Genomic DNA, 7,775 nt, shown 5'->3' on the forward strand with positions numbered 1-7,775 from the left:
TAAAAACAAATAAGAGGGGGAGCAAATGTTAAAATAAATTTAGTTTGAAATGTTAGTGATCAATGAAGGCAAGGGGTAAGGGGGATGATAGGTATAATCTTTTTTTTTCTTTCCTGTGTTCATTTTATTTCTTTTTCTATTGTCTTTTTGTTTCTTTTTCTGAATTAATGCAAATATTCTAAGAAATGATGAATATGAAACTAGGTGATGATATTGTGAATTACTGATTATGTATGTTGTTTTATTTTGTTTTTTTTTAATTAATGAATAAATTTTTAAAAAAATCTAGGTCCCAGAAAGCTCTTCTTGGTTCCTAGACAATTCCCAGAGGATCAAACTGGACCTAGTCACATAAGCTAATTGGAATTTGGCCACTAGTGTGTGAAAATATCATAAATACTGCATGCAAAAAAAATTTAAATAACCAAAAACTAAGCATGGTCAATTGTAAAGAATTCTCGCTCCTGCATTTCTTTTCAGTCAATCCAATTATGGCAAGTGAATGTAACTCATTTTACAAAATTTGGTCATTTGCAATGGGTGTATGTTACTATTAATACTTACTCTACTTTCATTTTTGCTACCTGCCTGTCAGGGGAAAGCTCAAAACATGTTATTTCACATTACCTAGTAGCATTTCCTATTATGGGAAAACTGGTGGCACGCCAAACAAATAATGGCCCGGCTTATACAAATCACAGTATTATACAATTTTATACAAATTTTCATATCTCTCACACCACAGGAATTCCACATAATCTGCAAAGACAAACCATTATTGAACAAACTCATCATTCTCTTACCTCAATGCTTGAAAACCAAAAAGGGGGAGAATACCTTTCCTCCTCTCAAGGCTTTAGCCCTTAATACTTTAAATTTTTTTAAAATCGTAAAAACTCCCTCACACCAGCTGAAATTCATTTCCAGGGAACACTCACATGTCCCACAGCATTAGTATGGTGGAAAGATTTGCAGACAGGTCAATGGAAGGGACCTGATCCTGCTTTAATGTGGGGAAAGAGTTGTTTGTGCTTTTCCAGAAGGTGCAGAGTGACCATTTTGGGTCCTGGAACACTGTGTGAGACATAAATCCAGAGCAGCAGACTGAGCCATTGATAACACAGATGAAGAAGTTGGTGCTGACCACCCAGAACCAGAGGAAACACCACCACCAGCTGACAACTAATACCTCCTCTGCATCTGTTATGACTTGGAGATAAGTAAAAAAAAAACTTACCTGAGATGCGGCTGCAGTTTTACTATCAACTGGTCAACTTTTACTCCAGAATTGTTTTTTTATAGCTTGCTGTTCTTTGTTAAGCTTTCAGTCCTCCAGTGTGGATACCTCCCACTCCTCCTGAACAGAATAATGATTCTTCAGCAACACTTGAGTTCTGAAGTTAACTCTTCCAAAATTAACTCTTCTTAAAGAATAAAAAAGGAGGAGATGTTGGGGCCCAGGTTAGGTTTTACATGAAGCACTCCTCTGACTGTTGGCAAGGTCACATCAGACTACCTGTGGAGGCAAGGCCCCCTGGTATCTGTGGAATGAGGTCTGCCCTGGGCTGCACCTTATCTAATCTGGCTTTACCATAGAAATGTCCTGTCTGAGCAGTTTCAGGTAGCAAACTGCAGAAACTAGTGTTCTCAGGTTTGACTGAGGACAAGGCATAGTCACACTGTACCCTGCTAATGTGGTAAACTATTGATGCAAATGCTCTCAAGGATGCTGATTTGAGAGCCTGAAGAGACCTGAACAAAGAGCATGCTGATAAGAAAATAAACAGCTCCTGAGACAAGAAGCTGGGAATCAAACTTTGTAGCTTTGCAGGCATGACAGATGTTCAAAATAAATCCTGCTTTGATTATACTCTCTAAAAGCAGTTCCCATGTAAAAACACAATAAATACATGGACATCAGTTTATTTGGGGCTCTTGCTCTTGCTCTTACTTTTGCTCTTGCTCTTGCTCTTGCAAGAGATGAGTCTCCTAACCCCACTTAACTAACTTCTTGTGTCTGTCATTACTTACTCCTGCAAGGTGCCCCTTCTTCTCCCCTGTTCTCTAAGGAAATCCCAGCATCTCTGGGCTCTATGCACTCCCTTTTCTTGGGGTCCAACTAAAAGTGCTTCTGTTTTTTTATTCATAAGCTCTGCTCCCTCTCTGCCAGGGCAAAAACTCCTAGTTCCCTTAGTGCTTATTCCAGGTCTATCTGTGATGGGGCTTTTTTATTAGTCAGAACTTGTTAATTAGTTCTGCAATTGGAGCTTGCTGCTAGCAAAGTCTGTTTCCTTTCCCCTTGTGGAACCAGCCTGCCATGCCTATGAGGGAGGGGTGCCATCCACAGCTTGGGGGATTTACAGTTCTCTATGGTATCTTGGCCATTTCACCTGGCCTAGACTGGTATACATTGTGCCTGGTCACTGATGTTCCCCCAGCAGTTGTTCTGTACCATTCCTGGCTATTTACTCGCTTCCCTGGAGGACAAACTATATTCCACACCTCACTATGCCACCATCTTGTTCCACCTTCCAACTGGTGGCCTTCTGATTCACAGTTGAAGCGAGGATTTTGAGGCTTGGAGCAGCAATTTCAGTGACCTCAGGAGAACAGGGTGCTGTTAACAGTGACTACAACAAGCAGAGCCTGAGCTTGTGTTCTGTTTCTTTGAGTACCTTTTTTTTTTTGCCTTTTACTCCTTGATCTTCAAATTTGGCTAGTTTCACTGAAGAACTCAATTTTTTTGTTTTAATTAAATTTAATTAATTTAAATTTAATAGTCACACATGGTAACAACTATTCAATGCTTATAATATTGAACAACCAAGCCCTAGAATCTTTGAGGAGGCAACTAAAAGTAATGAAATAGATTCAAAAGAAAATTTGGAAAAGGACATAAATTGTCAAAGCAGCAGATAAGTTTGGTGAGGCTGAGAGATTTCAGAGTAGGAAGTTATCCTGAGGTCTTATTATGTATTACATAGATATCGCTTTTAAGTTTATGGTATATTGGAGTGGCTGGAGAGAAGTACCTGAAACTGTTGAGCTGTGTTCCAATAGCCATGATTCCCGGAGATGATTGTATGATGATATAACTTTTACAATGTGACTATGTGATTCTGAAACCTTGTTCTTGATGTTCCTTTTATCCAGGGTATGGAAAAGATGAATTAAAAAGTGGATAATAGATAAATAAATAATAGGGGGCATAAGGGCTAAAATAAATTGGATTGATTGAAATACTAGTAATCAATGAGAGGACTGGGTAAGGGATATGGGACATATGAGATTTTTTTTCTTTTTATTTCTCTTTCTAGAGTGATGTAAATATTCTAAAAATGATCATGGTGGGGTGGACAATAGTGGCTCAGCAGGCAGAGTTCTCACCTGCCATGCTGGAGACCCAGGTTTGATTCCCAGTGCCTGCCCATGCAAAACAAAAATTATCATGGTGATTTATACACAAGTAAATGATGATATTGTGAGACACTGTACATCATGTATGGACTGTATGTGTGTGAAGATTTGTCAATAAAAATATTTTTAAGAGACAAACTAATAATAAACAAGACAAAACACTTTTCACAAAGAACACAAAGAAAAATGTCAGCTGAGTTCTTTTAGTTCAGATGTTTCAGAATGCTGTTGTATGTTTTATGAGGAATTTGAGGGGAAGATTTCATAGCAGAAGGTGTTAGTGAGGACTATATCGACTTAAGTGTTGATCCAACTGGACTTAAAAACTCTGGGATGCCTATGGATTGAAGCTGCTTATTAAAGAGGAACTCCCTATTGTTTAGAAATCCTTCCTCATTTCCTCTCTCCCTGTTTCTCATCCTCTACTGGCTTAATTTCTAGCATTTCAGCACCTCTTTCTTACTACAAAACCAGTGCAAGTAACTGGTGTGTTTTCCTTGTCAATTTGCTCACTCTTTCTTATCTTACAACAAAACTGACATGAGAAAATCGTCCTCCCCACCAGTAACAAACTGGTTATCCCAAGAAGACTGGCATCGGCTTCTCATTGAACCAGATTTGCCATTCATTTTTCCTCTTTTTCTCTTTTTACTGACTTTGATATCAAATTTTTCTATTCTAATTAGTACACTGAACAAAGTAATTTAATTTATTAATAATAATGATCAACATCAGTCATTTAATTTATCAACATCAGTAGGCTCATATTGTTAACTAAGCTGAATATTTCTTGTTATAAAGAAATCAAAGTCAAATAATTGATTCTTTTGCCTTTCTTTTTCAACCAACCACTGTGATACATCCTTTAGAGCTATCTGAGCTTTAACCAATCCATTTCTTTCACAATTTGGCTTGCTTGTATCAGATTTTTCTTTGCTTTGTTCTTTCCAGTTGGAAAAACCTATAATAAGCTTGAGTTCATAATGATTAACTTCATTCTCTCTCCAAGCTAAGTTATCTAATTATGATGATGAACTCATTTTCTAGTTATGAGAATGGCTATACTCCAGGTCACAATATTTGTTTTCATAATGATTTTGGTACTGCCAACAAAGCTCAGTAGAATAACTGCTTTCAAAAATAGGATCCTCCAGATATTTTTCATGCTCTCCATCCAAATATTTTCAAGGATCAACTGTACTTCTTCATTAGTGATATCAGACAGAGCTCTTGGGTTAAGCTGAATTTCCTCAACATCAAAGTTGTTAAGTATTAGCTAATTATGCTCTGAAAACTGACAATCATGGTAACTTTCCCTGTTATAAGTAAGGCTGAGTTTCATCCATAAGCAAAATATCAACTTCACCTTCAATATGAAAAGGATGACTTGAAATTGACTCATCTGTTGGTAAAGAATATATTCTCATGTAAGAATAAGAAAGGGCTTTTTCTGTTGTTAACTGAACCTTTGCACTAAATGTCAAAATCTGTTCCAGTAAATCTTGTGCTTCTCAACTAATTACTGGAAACAGCTGAGTCACTTATCTTCAGCACCAAGTCTTCAATATTAATGACAAGATTAGGTGTTTTGAGATCTCTCTGCAATACTTTTGCAGAATGAATATGTTTAAGCCCACATAGCAGCTGATGCATGAAAAGTCTGGCATGCTCCTCCAGTAAAGGGCCCTGCTCCAGCACATTAGCTAGGTCTGTCTCCATGTACTCCTGAACAACATAAAAATTGTTCAATTCAGAAGAGAGACCACATCATCTGTTAACTGGAACCAAGAATTTCAGACACTTTTATAATGTTATCATGGTCATCTTCTGCTAATTTTTATTTCATGTACAGCATGTTTGACAATAAGATAATTTTCTTGATGGCTACACTTTTGTCCCAGTCATTGTCTACAACTGGAAATAACCATGCCATTGCTTCCATAACCCTAGTTTTAAGTCCATACACTTAGAACCCAGATCAAAACCATGAATGTTTACGAGAATTTCAAATTCTTCTGCCTTTTCAAAACTCTTAGTCATGACTCTTCCTTTTGAATTGTTGAACTTGGGTGAACAAAGAGGAAAACTGGTATCAAAAGGAAAGATATTTCAAAAAAGGAGAAGAAAATTAATTTTGCTTCCACAGCAAGATGGTTTCTTGATATTCATTGCATATGCCAACCAGGCCATTGAATTCTCCTTAGATTTAAAGCTCAAAATGCTCTACTCACATTGAGAATTAAAAAGATTACAGCAGTCATAGTTCAAGAAAGGGGGCAGTAACTCTGCAGAAATTTAAAGAAAACACTCAAGAAACTCAAATGGTATGAAATGACACTATGCACTCAGATTTACATACACTAAATGATTTAACATTTCACAAAAATGTGAGTAAATATGCACATAACAAGTTTCTCTGAACATTCTCCTCACAGTGCAGATGCATTCAGTGTTGGACTGTCCTTAGCAGCATCACTGTAAGGTTCTGGTAAGCACTATTTCGGTTTTGCTATTCTTCCTTTGTTGCTGAATATTTCAACAGAAGATCTGGTGGAGGTTGATTGAAGATGTCTTTTGTAAGTGATCAGGAGGCTCCAGCTCACCACAATCACAATCATAGCTATCATCCATCTCATTCTGATATGAGACATCTCCAACTCATCGAGAGTGCAGGGCTCATGGACAGCCCCAGCATCAGCTCAGGTCTCTGACTGTGCTGACAGCAGTGGTGCCTCTGAGGATCTCATTTGCCATGGCCATCATCACATTGTGCTTGCTCTTGATAGTAGGTTTTCCAAAATTAATGTCAAGGACGGGATTTCCATGTTTGGACCATCATAATGGCATTGCCTATGAGCCCTGTAGATTTGGGAAATCATTATCTCTTTGATCACTAAGATAATTATTTCAGTGGGTTCAGATTGATACAGCCAGTAGTGAAAGGAATTGGGATTGGGATCTCTGCTTCAGTCAATGAACTACTATGATCAGGACCCTCTCACCCACTGATTATATGTTTCTTATACAAATTGGTGCTCCCATATCATAAATAAAGCAAGCATCTGTTCTTATTCTTCAGATAAAATCATTGATCTAAAATTTTCCATCAATAATATGTTAGAGGCATCCATAGAAGCCTAGAGGACTCCAAAATAATAGACTTCACATTCTATCCCCAGACCTTCTATCCCTAAACCTATAACATTTCCACCACTGATCTCTACAACTCAGCCACAAAATATCTAATTTTCCCAATACCTTCAAACACTATTCCTCACAGATACACAATAATGCATACCCAAAATCTCACAAATTTCTGCATAAATTATTTCTCATGATTTTACATTGAATACATTTTCCATCATGAAATTTCTATATCTCCCCCAAGGAACTTCAACCTGATGATAAAGACTTTTTTCTCTTATTTCATGTTTTTGTGACCTTCCCCCTTCCACTTCATGTTATCATGGTCATTCCTGAATTGAGTAGTTTTAGCACACTGAGGCTTGTGTTTCACTGAATGATAGTGCATGGTAATTACAGACCTAGTGATTCCTTCCTGCAGAGTCCACTCATATAATTTAAAAGATAAATTGCAAATTAAGGCACTCCAGATTGACTACATAGAATTTATCACATGTAATTTCTCTGGCTTGTATATCAGAGTGGTATATGAAGACTTTCCACTCCCATTAGATTATATTGTGTGTTCTCCCTTATGGTACATCGTTATACCAGTTACTAAAGGCTTTGCTATGAAGATAAAATTCATATGGATTCTCTCCTGTATAAATTTGCTGATACTAACTAAAATAGTACTTATGCCCAAAGGCAACACCATATTGAGTACATAGTGTTTCTTCAGTATGTAAGTTTTCTGATGTGTTTAAAGGTTAAAGCTATGGTTAAAATCTCTTCCACATTTCAAATGTGTTGTGTGAGTTCTCGCATTTCATCTAAGGTCAGAATATTGGCTGAAGGTTTCCCCACATTGATGATATTCATAGGTTTCCTTTTAAGTTTGAATAATTTCATGTTGTCTAAGGATGAAAAAATTAAGTTATTCCCATATAGAGGATAGCCTTATAGCTTCTGTATACTGTGCATTCTTCTCATGTTGCCTGATGACTTAACTATGAGCAAAAGCATTCCCAATTAGATAATATTCATGGGATTTCTATTTCAGTGTATGTTCTCACATATATGAAGGCAGAACAATAAAATAAGGTTTACCTCAATGTATGGCACTCATAGGTTTTCTCTCTAGTGTGTGTTCTCTCATGTTGTCTAAGATAATAAAATTAAATGAAGGTTTTTCCACATAGATCACCTTCATAGGTTTTCTCTCCTGTGTGAGT

The 7,775-nt window shown here is 37.0% G+C and overlaps 2 pseudogenes; both read right to left on the bottom strand.

Moving 5' to 3' along the window:
* Positions 1-4,187: 4,187 nt before the first annotated feature.
* LOC143680830 (mitogen-activated protein kinase 6 pseudogene) lies at positions 4,188-4,946 on the bottom strand (annotated as a pseudogene).
* Positions 4,947-4,953: 7 nt separating this feature from the next.
* On the bottom strand, positions 4,954-5,457 carry LOC143680834 (mitogen-activated protein kinase 6 pseudogene; annotated as a pseudogene).
* Between the last annotated feature and the right edge of the window lie 2,318 nt (positions 5,458-7,775).

Source organism: Tamandua tetradactyla, chromosome 1 (genome assembly GCF_023851605.1).
Source record: "Tamandua tetradactyla isolate mTamTet1 chromosome 1, mTamTet1.pri, whole genome shotgun sequence".
Classification (NCBI taxonomy): domain Eukaryota; kingdom Metazoa; phylum Chordata; class Mammalia; order Pilosa; family Myrmecophagidae; genus Tamandua; species Tamandua tetradactyla.